This window comes from Oncorhynchus masou, chromosome 18 (genome assembly GCF_036934945.1).
Source record: "Oncorhynchus masou masou isolate Uvic2021 chromosome 18, UVic_Omas_1.1, whole genome shotgun sequence".
Lineage (NCBI taxonomy): Eukaryota > Metazoa > Chordata > Actinopteri > Salmoniformes > Salmonidae > Oncorhynchus > Oncorhynchus masou.
In genome coordinates this window covers 18,102,427-18,128,137 of record NC_088229.1, presented here as the reverse complement: position 1 = coordinate 18,128,137, position 25,711 = coordinate 18,102,427, and the positions used below count along the sequence as shown (strand labels likewise).

At 41.1% G+C, this 25,711-nt stretch overlaps 4 pseudogenes; all 4 read left to right on the top strand.

Annotated features, from left to right (window-relative positions):
- Window positions 1–382: 382 nt before the first annotated feature.
- Window positions 383–6,981, top strand: LOC135504129 (mitochondrial ubiquitin ligase activator of NFKB 1-like; annotated as a pseudogene).
- A 59-nt stretch (window positions 6,982–7,040) lies between these two features.
- LOC135559312 (uncharacterized) lies at window positions 7,041–8,306 on the top strand (annotated as a pseudogene).
- A 2,528-nt stretch (window positions 8,307–10,834) lies between these two features.
- On the top strand, window positions 10,835–11,746 carry LOC135559310 (calcium/calmodulin-dependent protein kinase II inhibitor 2-like; annotated as a pseudogene).
- A 2,589-nt stretch (window positions 11,747–14,335) lies between these two features.
- On the top strand, window positions 14,336–15,247 carry LOC135559309 (calcium/calmodulin-dependent protein kinase II inhibitor 2-like; annotated as a pseudogene).
- The last annotated feature ends 10,464 nt before the right edge of the window (window positions 15,248–25,711 follow it).

The following is a 25,711-nucleotide window of genomic DNA, read 5'->3' as shown; positions in this document are numbered from 1 at the left end:
TTAGTTTCCCTACCTTGGTTTTTCAACCCCGTCCAGTTGGTAGCAGTAATAGACCTTTTTGGTTTGTCGTCTCCCATAAAACCCACAGAAGTAGAAGCTTTTCACTTGATAAATGATTGAACACTGTCACCTGCTGGTCAAATGACCACATTGAAAAACTTTTATTTTGAAGTGAGAAAAGGAACCCGGAAAAAGTGTTTACTGTGAGAAAGTGGAGGGTGAGTGCTAGCTACTTGTGGCTGTATTTATGTAATCTTGGAACGAAGTCGATCCTTTTAAAATATAAACGTAATTTGCTGGGTGAGAGATCTGTGTTTACAAACTATCGACATCAGTGAAGGGCTAAATTACAGAGCCCTTAGCTAGCGCAATGTCAACAATCTTGCTAGCTACTGACAGGTTTTCATGTTCAGTCAATATATTCTGTATGATGCCAAATGTTTTAATATGTTTTGTATTTTGGCGAGTGCGTTGTTGTCATTCGCTCAGCATTTGAAATGGCCACTCGCCTCCAGAAGGTCAGTCAACCCAAATAGATTTTTGCTGGATCAAAATTAGAGTCCTCGATTACGTTAGCTACAGTAATAATTAGCTGGGTCATTCTCACGAAATTTGACCCAAAAATGATCCAGATGAATTTTTTAACCAAATGTCCTCTTTGATCACTGAGATTAGGATCTGTACTTATCTATACTGAACAAAAATAGAAAGGCAACATGCAAAAATGTTAAAGATTTGACTTAGATATGGATTTCACGATTGGTCATAGATGCATACAAAACAAAAAAGTAGGGCTGGATCAGAAAACCAGTCAGTATCTGGTGTGACCACCATTTTACTCATGCTGCACGACACATCTTCACATAGAGTTGATGAGGCTGTTGATTGTGGCCTGAGGAATGTTGTCCCGCTCCTCATCAATGGCTGTGTGAAGTTGCTGGATATTGGCAGGAAATGGAACAAGCTGTCGTACATGTTGATCCAGAGCATCCCAAACATGCTCAATGGGTGACCTGTCTGGTGAGTATGCAGGCCAGAAGAAATGGTACATTTTCAACTTCCAGGAATTGTGTACAGATCCTTGAGACATGGGGCTGTGCATTATCATGCTGAAACATGAGGTGATGGCGGCGGATGAATGGCAGGACAATGGGCCTTAGGATCTGGTCACGTTATCTCTGTGCATTCAACGTGCCATCGATGAAATTCAATTGTGTTCGTTGTCCTTAGCTTATGCTTGCTCATACCATAACCCCAACGCCACCATGGGTCACCCTGTTCACCACGTTAAAATCAGCAAACTGCTCGCCCATATGACGCCATACACATGGTTGGGAGGCCGGTTGGACGTACTGCCAAATTCTCTTAAATGACGTTGGAGGTGGCTTATGGTAGAGAACTGAATATTTAATTCTCTGGCAACAGCTCTGGTAGAAATTCCTGCAGTCAGGATGCCAATTGCACGCTCCTCAACTTGACAATTTCCACAAAATTCGTATTACCACAAAAGTCTGAAAAAGTAATAATGAAATCAATGTCTAATACATTTTCTACATTGCTCCCCTAATGAAAAGATGTGAGTTAAACATAACACTGAAAATAAAAATCTAATCAAATCAAATTTTATTTGTCACATACATAACCATGTGGTTAGCAGATGTTAATGCGACTGTAGCGAAATGCTTATGCTTCTAGTTCCGACAATGCAGTAGTAACCAACGAGTAATCTAACCTCATAGGCAAGATGCAGTAGATGGTATCGAGTACAGTATATACATATGAGATGAGTAATGTAGGGTATGTAAACATAAAAGTGGCATAGTTTAAAGTGGCTAGTGATACATGTATTACATAAAGATGGCAAGATGCAGTAGATGGTATAGAGTACAGTATATACATATGAGATTAATAATGTAGGGTATGTAAACATTATATTAAGTGGCATTGTTTAAAGTGGCTAGTGATACATTTTTACATCAATTTTTCCATTATTAAAGTGGCTGGAGTTGAGTCAGTATGTTGGCAGCAGCCACTCAATGTTAGTGGTGGCTGTTTAACAGTCTGATGGCCTTGAGATAGAAGCTATTTTTGAGTCTCTCGGTCCCTGCTTTGATGCACCTGTACTGACCTCGCCTTCTGGATGATAGTGGGTTGAACAGGCAGTGTCTCAGGTGGTTGTTGCCCTTGATGATCTTTATGGCCTTCCTGTGACATCAGGTGGTGTAGGTGTCCTTGAGGGCAGATAGTTTGCCCCCAGTGATTCATTGTGCAGACCGCACCACCCTCTGGAGAGCCTTACGGTTGTGGGCGGAGCAGTTGCCGTACCAGGCGGTGATACAGCCCAACAGGATGCTCTCGATTGTGCATCTGTAAAAGTTTGTGAGTGCTTTTGGTGACAAGCCGAATTTCCTCAGCCTCCTGAGGTTGAAGAGGCGCTGCTGCACCTTCTTCACAATGCTGTCTGTGTGGGTGGGCCAAAAATATTTCTAATGAAATTATAAAATTATAATGAAATTAAATCGGACTCAGATTTCTGAGCTTTTTAGCCGTTTCGTTAGTGAGAAGGCCAAGGGGGGTAAAGGGGCTGTTTGAGACTAAGAACCTAATTCTGAAGACATACAAGCAAATAAATGTACTTAACTTCTACTACTCACCTAGATGATGCATCATGGGTGAATAAAACTTTGTTTTTAAAGGAACTTAAAAAGTGTTACGGAAATGAGAGACATGCCATCAGACACTGTGTTTGTACGTAATACATATTGTAGTTTAATGTCAACTTCAACTAGTATACAATTTTTATGATTTGTGGATAACCTGCAGCAAAATATTTGGTGTTTTATTCAAATAAGCAAGTTTTTCTAAAGTAAAATCTTATAAAATTACCAGAGTTTAATCCGGACGCATTTCGATAATCAGAATTTGGGGTGAAAATGTACACAATTCAGGAAAGAAAATATTTAAAATAAGACACATCTTATAAGACACATCACCAAAAAGTACACATCTTAGTCCTCAGAACGATAGTTGATTTTTGCAGATGCATCAGGGTTTTTGTATCTCAATGTGATACATGGTTCATAAGAATCACCCAGCTAGGTGGCAGTCAGTCAAGTCTCTGTAAATATGGATTAGTAGGCTGACAAACCAACTGGCCAAGTATAATTCTGTAGTGTAATTACATGGCATTCATATATTCCATCAAGGTCCAACTAACACATGAGCATAGCTTTATAGAATGTCATCTGACTCCCAATCCAGGTGGGGTTACACCTGCCCTTGTGTTCTCTGAAAAGATGGATTCTACTGGGAAACCCTCCACAGCTCAAGTCTTACTATTAACCACCAGCTCAGCACTGACTGCAGTCTTCTACTCTGTGTACAGGAGGAGGACAACAACAGTAGCAAGATTAAAGGTAATCCCATTATAGGCTTGTCTCATCTATCTTTCTTATCTCTTTAAATCTGGTAGGATTGTGGTTAGGCTAATCATTGATAAATGACACATCTTGAGGGGAGTTTAAAGACATGGTCTGGAACGTTGGCGACGTAAGTATTTTGTAAACCTCTCGCTTTGGGCTGGATTTGTCAAGTTCGTACAGTACATACATAATCTATGAGTAGAATTACTGTGTTACCTCAAGTAGCCACAAAATCCCTAGTTTGAAAGCGACAGTTTACTGGAAGCTGAGCTGCGCCATTTTCCCCCACGTGGGCCAGCCCCTTATCAATTAGAGTTCCAGCCAATGAGCTTTAGCCCCTCGCCATTTCAGTGACAGCTAGCAAGATACACACACGGCAGAGCGAGAGACGGTGAGCACATATATGGTATAGTACGCAATTTTGGGGGACCACTTTTGGCTTGTGAGCACTACTTTCTGAACTACTGGCTAAAAAGTATACAAAAGTGTCAATCTCTTTAAATTGTTTTGTTTGCAATTTACCAGAGCATACAGTAGCACTGCACCCAGAAATCCAATGTGATATTATCAATAGTTCAGACATACTGTCATTTGCATTTTACCAGGAAAGAATTTCACTTCATCATAATGATCATTGGAAGTTTTTGATTGTTCTTCAATATGCTTTATGTTTTACAGGGAGCCAAGAAAGTGTCTATTGATCAGGATCTGAAGAACATCCTGACAGCAGCACCAGGGAAATGTGTCCCTTACGCTGTGATCGAAGGTGTTGTGAGATCTGTTAAAGAAACCCTGAGCAGCCAGTTTGTGGACAACTGCAAAGGGGTCATCGAGAGGTTAACTCTAAAGGAGAAGAAGATGGTGTGGAATCGCACCACTCATCTCTGGTAGGTGCTATAGTACAGTTGTGGCCAAAAGTTTTGAGAATGACACAAATATTAATTTCCACAAAGTTTGCTGCTTCAGTGTCTTTAGATAGTTTTGTCAGATGTTACTGTACTATATGGAATACTGAAGTATAATTACAAGCATTTCATAAGTGTCAAAGGCTTTTATTGACAATTACATGAAGTTGATGCAAAGAGTCAATATTTTCAAGACCTCTGCAATCCGCCCCGGCATGCTGTCAATTAACTTCTGGTCCACATCCTGACTGATGGCAGCCCATTCTTGCATAAACAATGCTTGGAGTTTGTCAGAATTTGTGGGGTTTTGTTTGTCCACCTGCCTCTTGAGGATTGACCACAAGTTGTCAATGGGATTAAGGTCTGGGGAGTTTCCTGGCCATGGACCCAAAATATCGATGTTTTGTTTCCCGAGCAAGTCCTGGCGCTTGCTGGACTTTCTTGGGCGCCCTGAAGCTTTCTTCACAACAATTGAACCGCTCTCCTTGAAGTTCTTGATGATCCGATAAATGCTTGATTTAGGTGCAATCGTACTGGCAGCAATATCCTTGCCTGTGAAGCCCTTTTTGTGCAAAGCAATGATGACGGCACGTGTTTCCTTGCAGGTAACCATGATTGACAGAGGAAGAACAATGATTCCAAGCACCACCCTCCTTTTGAAGCTTTCAGTCTGTTATTCAAACTCAATCAGCATGACAGAGTGATCTCCAGCCGTGTCCTCGTCAACACTCACACCTGTGATAACAAGAGAATCACTGGCATGATGTCAGCTGGTCCTTTTGTGGCAGGGTTGAAATGCAGTGGAATTTTGGGGGATTCAGTTCATTTGCATGGCACAGAGGGACTTTGCAATCACTGATCACTCTTCATAACATTCTGGAGTATATGCAAATTGCCATCATACAAACTGAGGCAGCAGACTGTGAAAGTTAATATTAGTTTCATTCTCAAAACTTTTGGCCACGACTGTACATTGAATTGCTATGATGTATTCTTGCACGCTCTCTTACTGATGGCTGTTAGGAGGCTCAGTTTGTGTGGATGTATGGTTTGTGTGTAAAGACACTCACACACTAACGATGAACCAACAGTTCACTTTTGTTCCTCTTATGTTTATTCATTCAGTCAAGGTAACAGAAAATAATTTGTAAACAGAAACAAAATGTATGAAAATAATGTTATGCTCTACACCACATATTTTTGTGGATACACATCTCTCTAGATATCTCTAATATTTTGTACCTGTCAGGAACGAGAGTGAAAAGGTCATCCACCAGCGCACCAACACGGTGCCCTTTGACCTGGCATCCCACGACATGGCCATGGCCGCCACCATCCGGGTCATCCGTCCCCTGGACTCCTCAGAGCTAGACCTGGAGACCACTTACGAGAACTTTCACCCCACGGTCCAGTCCCTGACCAATGTCATTGGCCACTTCATCAGCGGGGAGCGCCCTAAAGGTATAGTCCTTTTGTGTGGTCCTGTGTTGCTCAGTTAAGCCCAGGGCTAAGGTCAACACTGCTTTAGTAGAGCATGGCACTTGCAAAGCCAGCGTTGTGGGTTACATTGCTGCTGGGTCCACCCATACTAAAATGCATTCATGCATGTAAGTCTTTAAGTCACTTTGGATAAAAGCTAAGTGGCATATGTTGTTGTTGTTATTGTTATTATAGGTATCCATGAGACGGAGGAGATGCTGCGTCTGGGGAGAGTGTGACCGGGGTCGGGGAGCTGGTGCTGGACAACAACCTGGTGAAGCTCCAACCTCCCAAGCAGGGCCTGAGGTACTTCCTCAGCCGACTGGACTATGACTCCCTGGTGGAGAAGCAGCAGAGCAGCGTCAGAGTCTGGAGGGTCCTGACTGCGTTGTTTGGTGTGGTAGCTTCTACGACGCTCCTCTTCATCCTGTGGAAGCAGTGGGTTTACCACAGACAGAGGAGAAAGGAGAAGAACGTCCTGGAGGAGTTCAAGGAGCATCAGAGGAAGAGGATGAGGGAGCTGAATGTAGAGGAGACCAGTGTTTCCCCTAGTGCCTGTACGGTGTGTCTGACCCGGGAGCGTTCCTGTGTGTTCCTGGAGTGTGGGCATGTCTGTGCCTGTGACCAGTGCTACCAGGCTCTTCCAGAGCCAAAGAAGTGCCCTATCTGCAGGGCACCGATAGAGAGGGTAGTACCGCTTTATAACAGCTAATGGACAATGCCATGGCGATTATAACTGGACTAATCTAATGTTACTGAAAATGTCACTGAAAAAAGGATTGTGTATTTGTTTTTCTTTTTGTTTGTCTTTTTTGTGTGACAGGAAAATGACTGTATAATTTTAAGTGGTACTTGTAGCTTTAACATTTCATTGAAAGATCAACCTTACTTGTAATGCTGTGTTGTTATAATGCATATGTTGATTTATATCAGTTGAGGAAAATATGTCCTTTTTCCATAGAGAGTTGTAGAATCAACTCAGAAGTTGACTGTCTTCACTTCAATGTTTCTCCAAAGCACATCAAAGCCATTTTGAATAAAGAACGAAAAACACAAAACAAATCCTCAACTTATTTTGCAAAGTTGGTGTACATTTACATCTGTATACTAACTATCCACACAGTTGAAAATTATATATGAAAATATGTATTGCTGCCAGGACAGAGTGACTTTGCCTTTCATACATGTTTTCAACAGTGATATTTTATGTTTTGCATAAGCCATTGAATTTGATATGAGCAGTGAAAGTACATAAATAAAACATGTGCAAGATAGAAACATTTGTTAATTTAAGAAAAGTATCAAGCTCTACTATCCCCATTGAGACAGTGTCTGTGCCTCGACCTGGGTTTGGCAAAACTAAACATGGCGGTGTTCGCCTTAGCAATCTCACTAGGATAAAGACCTCCTCCATTCCTGTCATTATTGAAAGAGATCGTGATACCTCACATCTCAAAATAGGGCTACTTCATGTTACATCCCTTACTTCAAAGGCAATTATAGTCAATGAGCTAATCACTGATCATAATATTGATGTGATTGGCCTGACTGAAACATGGCTTAAGCCTGATGAATTTACTGTGTTAAATGAGGCCTCACCTCCTGGTTACACTAGTGACCATATCCCCTGTGCATCCCGCAAAGGCGGAGGTGTTGCTAACATTTACGATAGCAAATTTCAATTTACAAAAAGAAAATTACTCTTTCGTCTATTGAGCTTCTAGTCATGAAATCTATGCAGCCTACTCAATCACATTTTATAGCTACTGTTTACAGGCCTCCTGGGCCATATACAGCATTCCTCATCCAGTTCCCTGAATTCCTATTGGACCTTGTAGTCATAGCAGATAATATTCACATTTTTGGTGACTTTAATATTCGCATGGAAAAGTCCACAGACCCACTCCAAAAGGCTTTTGGAGCCATCATCGACTCAGTGGATTTTGTCCAACATGTCTCTGGACCTACTCACTGTCTCAGTCATACTCTGGACCTAGTTTTGTCCCATGGAATAAATGTTGTGGATCTTAATGTTTTTCCTCATAATCCTGGACTATCGGACCACCATGTTATTACGTTTGCAATTGCAAAAAATAATCTGCTCAGACGCCAACCAAGGAGCATCAAAAGTCGTGCTATAAATTCAGACAACACAAAGATTCCTTGATGCCCTTCTAGACTCCCTCTGTCTAACCAAGGACATCAGAGGAGAAAAATCCATTAACCACCTGAGGAACTCAATTTACCCTTGCGCAATACCCTAGATGCAGTTGCACCCCTAAAAACTAAAAACATTTCTAATAAGAAACTAGCTCCCTGGCATATAGAAAATACCCGAACTCTGAAGCAAGCTTCTAGAAAATTGGAACGGAAATGGCGCCACACCAAACTGGAAGTCTTCCGACTAGCTTGATCATCCTATTTTTCCAACTTAATTGAGGAAAATAAGAACAATACGAAATGTATTTTTGATACTGTCGCAAAGCTAACTAAAAAGCAGCATTCCCCAAGAGAGGATGGCTTTCACTTCAGCAGTAATAAATTAATGAACTTCTTTGAGGAAAAGATCATGATTATTAGAAAGCAAATTACGGAATCCTCTTTAAATCTGCGTATTCCTTCAAAGCTCAGTTGTCCTGAGTCTGCCAGGACCTAGGATCAAAAGAGACACTAAAGTGTTTTAGTACTATATCTCTTGATACAATGATTAAAATAATCATGGCCTCTAAACCTTTAAGCTGCATACTGGAACCTATTCCAACTAAACTACTGAAAGAGCTGCTTCCTGTGCTTGGCCCTCCTATGTTGAACATAATAAACATCTCTCTATCCATCGGATGTGTACCAAACTCACTAAAAGTGGCAGTAATAAAGCCTCTTTTGAATAAGCCAAACCTTGACCCAGAAAATATTAAAAAACTATCGGCCTATATCGAATCTTCCATTCCTCTCAATTTTTTTAGAAAAGGCTGTTGCGCAGCAACTCACTGCCTTCCTGAAGACAAAAAATGTATACGAAATGTTTCAGTCTGGTTTTAGACCCCATCATAGCACTGAGACTGCACTTGTGAAGGTGGTAAATGACCTTTTAATGGCATCAGACCGAGGCTCTGCATCTGTCCTCGTGCTCCAAGACCTTAGTGCTGCTTTTGATACCATCGATCATCACTTTCTTTTGGAGAGATTGGAAACCCAAAGTTGGTTTAGATCTTATCTGTCAGAAAGATATCAGTTTGTCTCTGTGAAAGGTTTGTCCTCTGACAAATCAACTGTAAATTTCGATGTTCCTCAAGGTTCTGTTTTAGGACCACTATTGTTTTCACTATATATTTTACCTCTTGGGGATGTCATTCAAAAACATAATGTTAACTTTCACTGCTATACGGATGACACATAGCTGTACATTTCAATGAAACATGGTGAAGCCCAAAAATTGCCCTCGCTAGAAGCCTGTGTTTCAGACATAAGGAAGTGGATGGCTGCAAACGTTCTACTTTTAAACTCAGACAAAACAGAGATGCTTGTTCTAGGTCCCGAGAAACAAAGAGATCTTCTGTTGAGTCTGACAATTAATCTTAATTTTTCAGTTTTTGATTTGTTAAAAAAGTTTGAAATATCCAATAAATGTCGTTCCACTTCATGATTGTGTCCCACTTGTTGTTGATTCTTCACAAAAAAATACAGTTTTATATCTTATGTTTGAAGCCTGAAATGTGGCAAAAGGTCGCAAAGTTCAAGGGGGCCGAATACTTTCGCAAGGCACTGTACCTACACTTACGCTAGGGTCACAAGACGCAGGCCTCCTAATTGTCCCTAGAATTTCTAAGCAAACAGCTGGAGGCAGGGCTTTCTCCTATAGAGCTCCATTTTATGGAATGGTCTGCCAACCCATGTGAGAGACGCAAACTCGGCCTCAACCTTTAAGTTTTTACTGAAGACTCATCTCTTCAGTGGGTCATATGATTGAGTGTAGTCTGGCCCAGGAGTGAGAAGGTGAACTGAAAGGCTCTCCCTAGGAGGGGTGTGTCACTTGAGTGGGTTGAGTCACTGATGTGATCTTCCTGTCTGGGTTGGCGCCTCCCCCCTTGGGTTGTGCCATGGCGGAGATCTTTGTCGGCTATACTCGGCCTTGTCTCAGGATGGTAAGTTTGGTGGTTGAATATATCCCTCTAGTGGTATGGGGGCTGTGCTTTGGCAAAGTGGGTGGGGTTATATCCTTCCTGTTTGGCCCTGTCCGGGGGTATCATCGGATGGGGCCGCAGTGTCTCCTGAACCCTCCTGTCTCCGCCTCCAGTATTTATGCTGCAATAGTTTGTGTCGGGGGGCTAGGGTCAGTTTGTTATATCTGTAGTACTTCTCCTGTCTTATCTGTTGCCCTGTATGAATTTAAGTATGCTCTCTCTAATTCTCTCTTTCTCACTTTTTTTCTCTCAGAGGACCTGAGCCCTAGTACCATGCCTCAGGACTACCTGGCATGGTGACTCCTTGCTGTCCCCAGTCCACCTGGCCATGCTGCTGCTCCAGTTTCAACTGTTTTGCCTGTGATTATCATTATTTGACCATGCTGGTCATTTATGAACGTTTGAAAATCTTGGCCATGTTCTGTTATAATCTCCACCCGGCACAGCCAGGAGAAGACTGGCCACCCCTCATAGCCTGGTTCCTCTCTAGGTTTCTTCCTAGGTTTTGGCCTTTCTAGGGAGTTTTTCCTAGCCACCGTGCTTCTACACCTGCATTTCTTGCTGTTTGGGGTTTTAGGCTGGGTTTCTGTACAGCAATTTGAGATATCAGCTGATTTACGAAGGGCTATATAAATTGATTTGATTTGATCAAGTATTTCCCCCAAGTTTGCCTACAAAATGACTGAATCAGTTATCTCTTATAGAAATTAGATGAGGCAGTATGCAATGATATTTTATTATTAATTCATAATGGGTTGACTCACGGGATTATCATTGAACCACGAAGGTACAAAACATGTAACATAAGGAGTGTGTCGTGGTGAGACTGGTGGATGGAGAAGGAAACATGTACCTCCGTCAGTGACGTGTATTTTCTACCAGTTCTTGGGATTGTTTTGCAACGCACTCCTTATCAGATTTAGCCTAATATTTTACAACGGTGTCATTTTATCATGTAAATGTACTGTACTCCATTGATACATGGACCATTTATTCGTAAAGAGGACAGAAAACTTTGAATACATTATTTTTAATGTTAACGATATTAGACAATTTAATTTTCAGTGTGTTATGATATCTGCTGTTTCACCGGCGTATTTCAGTATCGATTATTGACTAACCTTGTACTGTGAAGACCTGTCGGGAGTATTGTCTTTCATCAAGAATTATTATGGTGTTGATGGCGCCGTGTGAAAGGTCTCCATCACGTGTTGCCTGCAGGATACCCGCAACTTCTATTGTGCTGCACTGACTAAAATACCAGCTAAACCCGGACAGATTGGGAGAGATCAACGAGGTGAGAGACGATTGTCAACAAAGGACTTTTTAAATAATCATTACAATAAATTAAATAAACACTTTTGAAAATAGTGTGTGTGTTCAAAAATACAGAGTTGGACTCTTTCATTGGAAAATGTTAATATTTTCTTGTGGTTTGACTGGACACAGCATGTATAATATGAACTTTTCCATGAGTAGAGATATAGAGGGCATTGTATGAAATCCACCATCTTAGTTTGACTGACAATCTGAGTGAATCCTCACAATTTCATGTTTTCTTCTAATCGCCAGTTGTCATTGAAGATGACAGAATAGAAGATGAGCTGAAAAACCCAGCAGAAGAAAACACCTGCCTGTGTCTAGAATATCCCAAAAGAAGGTTGGAAGCTCAAAAAGACTGTAGGCCTACGATCCTTGCTCAGCAAAAAAGCACTTTGGTATGTTCTCGTTTTGTATTTATTTCAGTGATGCCTATTAGTCCATGCTTCAAAACAGAAAAGAACTGTGAAATTACTTCACGTTGTCATTTGCTTTTAAAGCACATGTTATAGAACTTCATTAATTGATCCATTCTAAATGATTAATTAATGATATGGAAATTATTCCCCAATGCAAAGGCTGGTAAAATGCAAAGGATCCTAAACTTGATCCTAAACTTGCTCTTGTTTTTACTTTATCTTGGCTGAATATTTTGCTACTGTGCTGTACTGTTCAGTCTTGCAAAGTTTCAGACTCCACCAGGTTTTCTTCCAGAATGGTCCTGTATTTGGCTCCATCCATCTTCCCATCAATTTTAACCATCTTCCCTGTCCCTGCTGAAGAAAAGCAGGCCCAAACCATGATGCTGCCATCACCATGTTTGACAGTGGGTATGGTGTGTTCAGGGTGATGAGCTGTGTTGCTTTTACGCCAAACATAACATTTTGCATTGTTGCCAAAATGTTCAATTTTGGTTTCATCTGACCAGAGCACCTTCTTCCACATGTTTGGTGTGTCTCCCAGGTGGCTTGTGGCAAACTTTAAACGACACTTTTTATGGATATCTTTAAGAAATGGCTTTCTTCTTGCCACTCTTCCATAAAGGTCAGATTTGTGCAATATACGACTGATTGTTGTCCTATGGACAGAGTCTCCCACCTCAGCTGTAGATCTCTGTAGTTCATCCAGAGTGATCATGGGCCTCTTGGCTGCATCTCTGATCAGTCTTCTCCTTGTATGAGCTGAAAGTTTAGAGGGACGGCCAGGTCTTGGTAGATTTGCAGTGGTCTGATACTCCTTCCATTTCAATATTATCGCTTGCACAGTGCTCCTTGGGATGTTTAAAGCTTGGGAAATCTTTTTGTATCCAAATCCGGCTTTAAACTTCTTCACAACAGTATCTCGGACCTGCCTGGTGTGTTCCTTGTTCTTCATGATGCTCTCTGCGCTTTTAACGGACCTCTGAGACTATCACAGTGCAGGTGCATTTATACGGAGACTTGATTACACACAGGTGGATTGTATTTATCATCATTAGTCATTTAGGTCAACATTGGATCATTCAGAGATCCTCACTGAACTTCTGGAGAGAGTTTTCTGCACTGAAAGTAAAGGGGCTGAATAATTTTGCACGCCCAATTTTTCAGTTTTTGATTTGTTAAAAAAGTTTGAAATATCCAATAAATGTCGTTCCACTTCATGATTGTGTCCCACTTGTTGTTGATTCTTCACAAAAAAATACAGTTTTATATCTTATGTTTGAAGCCTGAAATGTGGCAAAAGGTCGCAAAGTTCAAGGGGGCCGAATACTTTCGCAAGGCAGGGTACCTACACTTACGCTAGGGTCACAAGACGCAGGCCTCCTAATTGTCCCTAGAATTTCTAAGCAAACAGCTGAAGGCAGGGCTTTCTCCTATAGAGCTCCATTTTTATGGAATGGTCTGCCAACCCATGTGAGAGACGCAAACTCGGCCTCAACCTTTAAGTCTTTACTGAAGACTCATCTCTTCAGTGGGTCATATGATTGAGTGTAGTCTGGCCCAGGAGTGAGAAGGTGAACTGAAAGGCTCTCCCTAGGAGGGGTGTGTCACTTGAGTGGGTTGAGTCACTGATGTGATCTTCCTGTCTGGGTTGGCGCCTCCCCCCTTGGGTTGTGCCATGGCGGAGATCTTTGTCGGCTATACTCGGCCTTGTCTCAGGATGGTAAGTTTGGTGGTTGAATATATCCCTCTAGTGGTATGGGGGCTGTGCTTTGGCAAAGTGAGTGGGGTTATATCCTTCCTGTTTGGCCCTGTCCGGGGGTATCATCGGATGGGGCCGCAGTGTCTCCTGAACCCTCGTGTCTCCGCCTCCAGTATTTATGCTGCAATAGTTTGTGTCGGGGGGCTAGGGTCAGTTTGTTATATCTGGAGTACTTCTCCTGTCTTATCCTTTGCCCTGTGTGAATTTAAGTATGCTCTCTCTAATTCTCTCTTTCTCACTTTTTTTCTCTCAGAGGACCTGAGCCCTAGGACCATGCCTCAGGACTACCTGGCATGATGACTCCTTGCTGTCCCCAGTCCACCTGGCCATGCTGCTGCTCCAGTTTCAACTGTTTTGCCTGTGATTATCATTATTTGACCATGCTGGTCATTTATGAACATTTGAAAATCTTGGCCATGTTCTGTTATAATCTCCACCCGGCACAGCCAGGAGAAGACTTGCCACCCCTCATAGCCTGGTTCCTCTCTAGGTTTCTTCCTAGGTTTTGGCCTTTCTAGGGAGTTTTTCCTAGCCACCGTGCTTCTACACCTGCATTTCTTGCTGTTTGGGGTTTTAGGCTGGGTTTCTGTACAGCAATTTGAGATATCAGCTGATTTACGAAGGGCTATATAAATTGATTTGATTTGATCAAGTATTTCCCCCAAGTTTGCCTACAAAATGACTGAATCAGTTATCTCTTATAGAAATTAGATGAGGCAGTATGCAATGATATTTTATTATTAATTCATAATGGGTTGACTCACGGGATTATCATTGAACCACGAAGGTACAAAACATGTAACATAAGGAGTGTGTCGTGGTGAGACTGGTGGATGGAGAAGGAAACATGTACCTCCGTCAGTGACGTGTATTTTCTACCAGTTCTTGGGATTGTTTTGCAACGCACTCCTTATCAGATTTAGCCTAATATTTTACAACGGTGTCATTTTATCATGTAAATGTACTGTACTCCATTGATACATGGACCATTTATTCGTAAAGAGGACAGAAAACTTTGAATACATTATTTTTAATGTTAACGATATTAGACAATTTAATTTCAGTGTGTTATGATATCTGCTGTTTCACCGGCGTATTTCAGTATCGATTATTGACTAACCTTGTACTGTGAAGACCTGTCGGGAGTATTGTCTTTCATCAAGAATTATTATGGTGTTGATGGCGCCGTGTGAAAGGTCTCCATCACGTGTTGCCTGCAGGATACCCGCAACTTCTATTGTGCTGCACTGACTAAAATACCAGCTAAACCCGGACAGATTGGGAGAGATCAACGAGGTGAGAGACGATTGTCAACAAAGGACTTTTTAAATAATCATTACAATAAATTAAATAAACACTTTTGAAAATAGTGTGTGTGTTCAAAAATACAGAGTTGGACTCTTTCATTGGAAAATGTTAATATTTTCTTGTGGCTTGACTGGACACAGCATGTATAATATGAACTTTTCCATGAGTAGAGATATAGAGGGCATTGTATGAAATCCACCATCTTAGTTTGACTGACAATCTGAGTGAATCCTCACAATTTCGTGTTTTCTTCTAATCGCCAGTTGTCATTGAAGATGACAGAATAGAAGATGAGCTGAAAAACCCAGCAGAAGAAAACACCTGCCTGTGTCTAGAATATCCCAAAAGAAGGTTGGAAGCTCAAAAAGACTGTAGGCCTACGATCCTTGCTCAGCAAAAAAAGCACTTTGGTATGTTCTCGTTTTGTATTTATTTCAGTGATGCCTATTAGTCCATGCTTCAAAACAGAAAAGAACTGTGAAATTACTTCACGTTGTCATTTGCTTTTAAAGCACATGTTATAGAACTTCATTAATTGATCCATTCTAAATGATTGATTAATGATATGGAAATTATTCCCCAATGCAAAGGCTGGTAAAATGCAAAGGATCCTAAACTTGATCCTAAACTTGCTCTTGTTTTTACTTTATCTTGGCTGAATATTTTGCTACTGTGCTGTACTGTTCAGTCTTGCAAAGTTTCAGTACTTTTGTACAAAATGTTAAAACTGTGTTAATGTGTTTTTCACCTTTAATAGCATACATTAATAACTTTTGAATACCCTTTTGGTAGTGATGACCACTTGTTTTTTTACAGAATGACAATTGAAGGACTTCTGTTTTTAATCATGTACTTTTGGGTTTTTGCCATTTGTACTTAAGTTGTTGCTGCAAACTGCCTGCTCATTCTAATGTAAAAAAACATATTTTAAAATCAGGCATCTACCTATGAAACAACTACAACTATTCCTGTTCTGTGATTGTAACAGTAAACACATTTTTATAATACAGTGCTGTCATGGGGAATATGATCAGAACTGTAATATATCTCAGAAGATGCCATTACATACATGTATTGTCAGTGACATGTCCAATGGCCCAATGTGCATTTCTGATCATGTTTGTTTGAGGGCTTTTTTGTCAATATCTGCCCTTGCATGGAATAGTCTGAGCAGAAGTGTCTCTGTGTCAAAAGAAATGACTGGCATACATATTGTTTGCAACTTGGAATGACATATTTATTATTGAAATATTGTGTGACGTTGCACCCCTTTTCACTGAACAGGACTTGGTTTGTAATGTGCAGTCAAGTATTACAATGTGAAAATGAATTGTGTACCTTGTTTCCCTTCTCCCTGGCTGACCCATTATTTGCATAACTTTGCACTATTTTACCACTAAACAAACCGTTATTGCTATACTCTGTTAATTACAGTTTCATACATCAATAATGACCTAAAGTAGGCCCTGTTATTACATTGCCACTGTCAGCCACTCAGTGACAAAGCACTACACTCAGGGTGCTGTGACTTCAGAAGATGTTTTCACTGACTCTGAGGATACCAGATTATTCTCAGGTAATCAAGCATATATGTATATGTATATGGTGACTGTAGCTTTGAATTAGGAGCGTCTTTACTGGCATTCCATCAATGGATATAACTCCTATTTAGGATATTGTTTTTCCTTACTGCTATAGGAAGGAAAATATTAAAGTGAATACTAAGGTGATACAAGCGGTCAACTTTTTTCCATATCAAATAATGACTCAACTGCCCTCATGGTTGGTTTGTATAATGTTATGTAAGCAGGTCTCTTCCTTGAATACATTCAACTTAATTTGTTTTCATAAGAAAAACAGTATTGACATTGTCAGTGTCTGGTGGTACAATCAGTGTGTTTGTGGCTATAGCTCTGTTTGGCCAGTAGGAAATGCCAGCCGCTATAGATAGATCATCTGAAATCATGGATTAGATCAGTGGAGGCTGGAGGGAGGAGCTATAGGAGGACAGGCTTATTGTAATGGCTGGAATGGAATAGATGGAACGGTATCAAATACATCAAACATACGGAAACCATATGTTTGACTCCGTTCCATTATGCCATTCCAGCCATTATAATGAGCCCTTCCTCCTATAGATCATCCCACCAGCCTCCACTGGATGTAGGGTCAACATCACTAATAGTTAGTAGGATATAGCCTACTATGAACTACTCTACCATATATTACACATAATCTAGCATTTATATTTTAACCCAGTATCATGTCATATTTGTTATTTCAGCACTCTACGCCTGCTTCAACTAATCAAGGGCTTGATGATTAGTTCTGTTGACTACTTGAATTAGGTGTGCTAGTGTTGGAATAGGACACATTTGTGCAACGACTAAGTCTCCCAGAGGAATAGACATCAACTGAACAGAGTCAGCATCTCAATTTGAAAGATCATCCTCCAACTGAAGTGACTGAGGAACAAAAACACACAACGCATAATCATAACAAGCCCTCACTTGCAAGCATCTTATATGCCGCCAATCAACATGTACTACATGTGCATCATTAATCAGTAGGACTTGAGGTTTTGTATAATAGAGGCTTTGTTAGAAGATGAGAAAGAGAAAGTCACAGTCCTGGTTTCATACTGAAGACATTTCATACTGAAGACACATTATATACAGTACCAGTCAAAGGTTTGGATGCACCCATTCAGGGGTTTTCTTTAGTTTTACTATTTTCTACATTGTAAAATAATACTGAAGACATCAAAACTATGAAATAACACATGGAATCATGTAGTAACCAAAAACCCGAAGGTGGCTCCCCTGCCTGTTCGGGCCGTTCTACTAGCCGCCACCGATTCCTTTTCCTTTAATTTTGTCTTATTGGTTGCACCTGTTCCCTGTTTCATTTCTTGATTTATGTCTATTTAAGCTGGTTAGGTCCACCTAAGTTTGTGCGGGATTGTTACTCTGTTGGTTGTTGGTGTGTTTCCGTGTTTGTTTTCTCCGGACTGTTTGGTCCTGTGTTTGGGCTGGCCTGTTTAATACGCCCTGTATTTTGGCGTGATCGTTTTGTGCCGGAGAATAAATTACGATTTACCGAACCCTCTGCTCTCTGCGTCTGACTCCAACCCACCACTCCAAGTAAACTCTGACAGTGTTAAACAAATATATAGTATATTTCAGATTCTTCAAATTAGCCACCCTTTGCCTTGATGACAGCTTTGCACGCTCTTGGCATTCTCTCAACCAGCTTCACCTGGAAGGCTTTTCCAACAATCTTGAAGTAGTTCCCACATATGCTGAGCACTTATTGGCTGATTTTCATTCACTGTGTGATCCAACCCATTCCAAACCATCTCAATTGGGTTGAGGTCGGGTGATTGTGGAGGCCATCATCTGATGCAGCACTCCATCACTCTCCTTCTTGGTCAAATAGCCCTTACACAGCCTGGAGGTGTGTTTTGGGTTGTTGTCCTGTTGAAAAACAAATGATAGTACAAATAAGCACAAACCAGACGGGATGGTGTATCGCTGCAGAATGCTGTGGTAGCCATGCTGGTTACGTGTGCCTTGAATTCTAAATAAATCACTGACAGTGTCACCAGCAAAGCACCCTCACACCATCACACATCTTCCTCCATGCTTCACGGTGGGAAACACACATGCGGAGATCATCCATTCACCTACTCTGCGTCTCCCAAAGACACGGCGGTTGAAACCAAAAATCTCTAATTTGGACTCAGACCAATGGACAGATTTCCACTTGTCTAATGTCCATTGCTCGTGTTTCTTGGCCCAAGCAAGTCTCTTCTTCTTATTGGTGTCCTTTAGGAGTGGTTTCTTTGCAGCAATTTGACCATGAAGGCCTGATGTTGAGATGTGTCTGTTACTTGAACTCCTTGAAGCATTTATTTGGGCTGCAATTTCTGAGGTTGGTAACTCTAATGAACCTATCCTCTGCAGCAGAGGTAACTCTGGGTCTTCATTTCTTGAGGCGGTCCTCATGAGAGACAGTTTTTATTATAGCGCTTGGTTTTGCAACAGCACTTGAAGAAACTTTCAGTTCTTGAAATGTTCCATATTGGCTTACCTACATGTCTTAAAGTAATGATGGACTGTCATTTCTCTTTGCTTATTTGAGCTGATCTTGCCATAATATGGACTTTGTCTTTTACCAAATAGGACTATCTTCTGTATACCAACCCTACCTTGTCACAACACAGCTGATTGGCTCAAACGCATTAAGAAGGAAAGAAATTCCACAAATTAACTTTTAACAAGGTACACCTGTTAATTTAAATGCATTCCAGGTGACCACATAATGAAGCTGCTTGAGAGAATGCCAAGAGTGTGCAAAGCTGTCATCAAGGCAAAGGGAGGCTACTTTGAAGAATCTAAAATATATTTTGATTTGTTTAACACTTTTTAGGTTACTACATGAATACTGGGAGACAAGAAGTGAGTACAGAGAGTTAACATTTAATAAATAACTGACATGAAACAAACAGGGACAGTGTCTGGGCACGGGAAACATAGCGACAATTATGCTGACACGGGAAACAAACTGAGGAACAGACAGATAGAGAAGGGCAATCAAAGTGAAGAAGTACAGGTGAATCCAATATTGCGTTGATCCACGTAACGATGGTGACAGGTGTGCGTAATGATGAGCAGCCTGGCGCCCTTGAGTGCCAGGAAGGGGGAGTGGGAGCAGGCGTGACACTATTATTCTACAATGTAGAAAATTGTAAACAAAGAAAGAAAGAAAAACCCTTGAATGAGTAGGTGTGTCCAAACATTTGACTGGTACTGTATGTCCACAGAGGAGCCATTTACCAAGAGGTTTCTTTGTATGGGAGCTTGTTTCTCAGGTTTCAATGCGCAGCACATATGGTACAGCTGATTCAAAGCATCTTCACCATCATGGTTCACATTCCTTTTGACATTGTGATGGTGTTTTTCTGTCTGAAGTTAACTCCACCTCACAGCAGAAAGCATCAACACATTATTATAATGAATGAAAGTGACATATTGTGGTAACATTACAGGGAAATTATAGCAATGAATACAAAATCTGTTTGGAAAAAGGTTGTGAGCCACCGAGTGTAAGATACAGTATTTGCATGGTCCACTGGTGGATAGCTTTCCATTTTGAGGTTTTGGGCTGATACCATTAAAAATGTGGAAGGAAACATCATGCTAGACAACCTGGGGTTCAGTGATTTCCCTGGGAAACAAGGGTAACATATGGCGGAACTCTTGGTATGACAACCGTGAGCTGGGAAAACACAACACACCACGGATTGCCAAAGCCAGGACTGTTGCCTTAGCAACTGCTCAGATCCTTTAGCTCCTGCTCCCAGTGCAGTTGTTGCTGTTAACTTCTTATGGCTGCAGGGGCAGTATTGAGTAGCTTGGATGAAAGGTGCCCAGAGTAAACGGCCTGCTCCTCAGTCCCAGTTGCTAATATATGCATGTTATTATTAGTATTGGATGGAAAATGCTCTGAAGTTTCTAAAACTGTTTGAATGATGTCTGTGAGTATAACAGAACTCATATGGCAGTCAAAAACCTGAGAAGAAATCCAAACAGGAAGTGAGAAATCTGAGGTTGGTCGATTTTCAACCCAGTCCCTATTGAATACACAGTGGGATATTGGTTATGTTGCACTTCCTAAGGCTTCCACTAGATGTCAACCGTCTTTAGAAACTTGTTTGAGGATTCTACTGTGAAGTGGGGGCTCATAAGGGCTGTTTGAGCCAGGTGTCTGGCAGATTGCCACAGGCTCTGAGGCGCGGTCACGAGAGAGCTCGTTCCATTGGTTTTCTACAGACATAGGAATTCTCCGGTTGGAATATTATTGAAGTTTTATGTTAAGAACATCCTAAAGATTGATTCCATACATCATTTGTTTCTACGGACAGGAACGGAACTTTTTGACATTTCGTCTGCAACTAGGGAACGCGCTTCATGACTTTGGATTTGTTTACTAAATGTGCTAACAAAAGTAGCTCTTTGGACATAAATGATGGACATTATCGAACTAAATCAAACATTTAATGTGGAACTGGGATTCCTGGGAGTGCATTCTGATGAAGATCATCAAAGGTAAGTGAATATTTATAATGCTATTTATGACTAATGTTGACTACCCAATATGGCAGATATCTTTTTGGCTTCTTTGTTGTCGAGAGCTGTACTCAGATTATTGCATGGTTTGCTTTTTGAAATCTGACACAGCGGTTGCATTAAGGAGAAGTGTATCTGTATTTCCATGTCTAACAATTGAATTTTCATTGACATTTATAATGAGTATTTCTGTAAAATCATGTGGCTCTCTGCAATATCACCAGATGTTTTTGGAACTAGTGAAAATAACTCGCCAATGTATACTGAGATTTTTAAAATATAAATATGCACTTTATCGAACAAAACATATATGTATTGTGTAACATGAAGTCCTATCAGTGTCATCTGATGAAGAACATCAACAGTTAGTGATTAATTTGATCTCTATGGTATAAGATACATGTATGTTTGAGGAATTTTAATTATGAGATTTCTGTTGTTTGAATTTGGCGCTCTGCACTTTCACTGGCTGTTGCCTTGGGATTGCTCAAACTGAGACTATGTAGGATTTTTATTTATTTTTTATTTTTTTTGCACCATGAGACCTCTCTTTGGACTGCTGTTTGGAGCTAAAACCCATAATTACTTGGGTTTGGTCAGTTTGTGTGTGTGTGTGTGTGTGTGTGTGTGTGTGTGTGTGTGTGTGTGTGTGTGTGTGTGTGTGTGTGTGTGTGTGTGTGTGTGTGTGTGTGTGTGTGTGTGTGTGTGTGTGTGTGTGTGCGTGTGCGTGCATGTGTGTGGTGGACGTTAAGCTGTTATGATATACAGTAATGGACTATTATATTACATATCAAATCTCCCAAGACTAGACTATTCCATGAAGTGGTCAAGTGGCTATACATAACACTGAAAAAATGCCATTGCATTTATCTATAGTACGTGTGGGCATAACTTTTCTGGCTGATATAGAAAACCAGTTAATAGGTTTGAAAAACATTGCAGAGAGTTAGAAAATGCACATCCCAGTCCTACTATTTCAACTAGCACATTGTAACCATTGAAAAGATCAATGAGCTGTAACACATGATGAGGTGAATAGTGCTCTTCTCTGATATCATTGAGGACTGTACTGCATCTGCCCTTTGCCTGTGAAAAGCGAAATAACTGTCACTACGCCCTTGAATAAATGAGTATCTCTGAAATGATACTGAACACAGGGTTAATTGCCTACAGCTACATGAAACCCTATAGGACAGCCACCACTATCTCTGCCATGGTGACTCACATGCAGGGCCAGATTACTGAATTGGCATGCAGGGCACATGCCCTGGGGCCCCAGACCTCCAGAGGGCCCCCAACCAATTTATATATATATTTTTTTAGGGGGTTGTGGACCCCCTGGATGTTGCCCCCTCATAGGGGAAAAAATATTTAATCCATTTTTAGAATAGCAGGAAATTTGCTTTAAAACTGCAACATTTTATCTTAGCCTCGTGACAGAATAGCATTATAAAATGGCATTTTTTTTCAAAGATCAGGGCAAAATATCAGAATTAGGATTCCTGTGTAACCACAGCCTAAGCAGTGGGGATATCTGAGCCTCCTTTACAGGTGTAGATATTAATTTGAGCCAGCTTGCTACAACATGAAAATAATCCTGCAGCAAAAAGAACTGTGAATTATTATGTGGGTTATAATGAATGGACATTTTTGTAGGGAATGATACATTTTCCAAACCACTCAGGAGACAGAAGCCTCTTTAAACCTTAAATATACTACAAGTTTTAGATTTCTTCAGCAGCAGAGTGATCAAATGAAGATTCAACACCTGTACACAAATAGAACAATGAGACAGATATTTCACCTGATGTATAAATGAGAAACATCCGGTTGGTGTTTCCACTCACTACTAAATATGGGGATGAGAGAAAGCCCAGGGACTGGCAGTGGGAGAAGATAGGGTGAGATGGATTTTGGCCAACATTCTACTAATTTTCTTATTGATGAAACATTTGATCTCAATACAGTTTTCTGTTTCCAAAACAGGAATCTGTTATGAACAGATTTGACTAAGTTTTGTCGTCTTTACTCTTTGCCAAAGTAAAAATATGCGTTCTTTAGAAGGAGTGCAAGGGCGAATTGAGTGTTGCACAAGTGCATTTCACAGAGTAGGCGTTCCTTAAAGGAAATATGCAAATACATGCTAGAACGTGCCAATAGGATCTTGCTAGCTTGTGCTTGGCTCTTCACACCTTGCTTGTTGGCCCACTATAATTCATTTGTTCCCATTGGAAACGACAGGCTCTGGTCTATCTTGAGTTAGTCATAGAAATCGTTGACCTGTATGTCAACCGTGAACTTGGAGCCAAATTGAGTCATTCATGTGTCAGTCATGATAAATTCAGACAGAGCTGCCATGGTTGCATAGTTGCCATGCCTTCATGGTTTGATACGGCTGTTTGTGTCCCTTTATTCAGGGTGTGCATCTTTAATATGTGCCTTGAATTTAACTAAGGCATGTTAAGCTAAGGCATGTTTTACATGGCAGTTAAAACAGGTTTTGTGTAACAGTACAGATACACATTGCTGCACTGTGCTTACAGCTGTTAACAGGTTTATGTCACTGTCGCATGTACCAGGTTTGGGGTCAATTTCAGTTCAATTCCAGTCAATTCAGGAAGTACAATGAAATTCCAACTCCAATTCCAGGAAAATGTGTAATTGTGTAATTGTAATTTTGTTTACTTTCTGAATTGATTGGAATTGACCCCTCACTCACGTACTTTCATGGCTAGATTCAGAGTCAGAATGGGGACACCATGGCTAAAGACTTGTAGCCACACCATATTAAAAAATCTAAAAACAAAGGAACAATCTACTAATCAGATTGCAGTCAGAGAAGAGGGCATGTGGTGTGAGTGAGTGACTGGGCCTGTTGTGCTGCTGTGTGTGTATTGACCTGCCTGTAACCCCTGGAAAATAAAATAAATAAAACATACCAAAGAAAAAACAGTGACAAGAACACTACCCTTTTCTGATTAACAGTTTAAACGTTCGAGAAAGATCTTTCAGGAGAAATCTGCATGTTTTCTTCTTAAGTTAATAGTTCTTCTCGGTGCTGAGCGTGAACTCAATAGCAACCCTATTCCCAAAAGATCCATCCACTCTCATCTTGCCATAAGAAAATAACCCTTAAGCTTCATGAAACCAAAGAGTATCTGTATACTCTACCTTTTCCTCTCCGATGAAACTCCTGGGAGGTTTAGAACAGAACATTTCAAAAATATAATTTCTAACAGGGAATTATGTAACGCATGGCCTACTTCTTAATATTTCCATAGCAACTTTTTTGTAAAGTGAGTCAACAGATACCTGTATTCTAATGGAAGATGAGGTTCCGTTCCTCTTGGTACATGAATACAACGTACCATAGAGAGTTAACTGCTATTCTCATATTTAAAAGAGCCTTCATGAAATATAATCTTATCTGCAAACAAAGAGCTTTTGGAGGATTTATAAATATAGGTTGATAAAACTCATTCCACAGGGCAACGCTCCAAACAGCAATGGCAGAGACATTAGAGAAAGCTTGACAACCAGTATTTTTTCCCTAAAAGACCTTGGTTCATACATTCTCAAAGCAACATCATGTCATTTGAACATAACCTCCATTCTAATAATATCTATGTGGGTTTTGTCACACCCTGACCATAGTTTATTTGTATGTTTCTATGTTTTGGTTGGTCAGGGTGTGATCTGAGTGGGCATTCTATGTTGGATGTCTTGTTTGTCTATTTCTATGTCTGGCCTGATATGGTTCTCAATCAGAGGCAGGTGTTAGTCATTGTCTCTGATTGGGAACCATATTTAGGTAGCCTGGGTTTCACTGTGTGTTTGTGGGTGATTGTTCCTGTCTCTGTGTTTGTTTGCACCAGAATAGGCTCGGTCACTTTGGGTTTTCTTTTTTTCCCTTGTTTTGGAAGAGAAGCGAACGAGCGCCATTCTCCTTGCGGAGATGTTGCAAAGTACATCAACACTGTCGGTCCCTGGGATTGGGCTGGCCAACACGATTTGGTTTGCTTGGAAGGAAAAGAAGTTGGAGCCTTTAGGATGGGAAACTTTTGGAAGGATAATATTGATGGGGATTCTAAAGCTGACGGTGAAGAACGTGTTTTGTTTCCAAGGCAACTCGTTGGAGGGAGCATTCGACGTGGCACTATATACAGAGGAGAAACACGATGATATCCTGAGAAGGGCAAGAGCAGTGGGAGGTGAGAGGCCGATGAGTCACTATGAAATAACAAGCCTGGCGAAGAACAACTTTAGGGTTGTAACTGTCAACATTTACAACCCATACGTTAAAGACGAAGAGGTGAGGGCCTTTCTGGGGAGATACATGGATAACGTCTCCTCAGCAAGGCACCTCAAAGACTCCCTTGGGTTTTGGAATGGGAGGAGAGGCTTCCAGGCCCTCCTCAGGGAGGACCCAAAGGGACATGGTGGCTACCTCCATCCTCCTGCTATGTTCTCCCTAGGGGCTGACAGGGGGACGTTGTTTTATGCACGTCAGCCCCCATTTTGCAGGCGCTGTATGGCCTACGGCCACATTTTCACCTCGTGCAGCACGAGAAAATGCAGATTTTGTGGATCTGAGGAACACGAGGCGAGGGATTGTGACAAGCCTAAGGCGTGCCACGGGTGTGGCTCGTCAGCACACCTGTGGCGGGGGTGCCTGGCTCGTCAGAGGTCAAATGTGTCTGCGGCTGGGGGGGGAGCAGGAGCGGGGGATGGGGGAAGAAGAGGAGGGGAAGGAAGCACGCCTCATGACCAGAGTACAGGTCCAG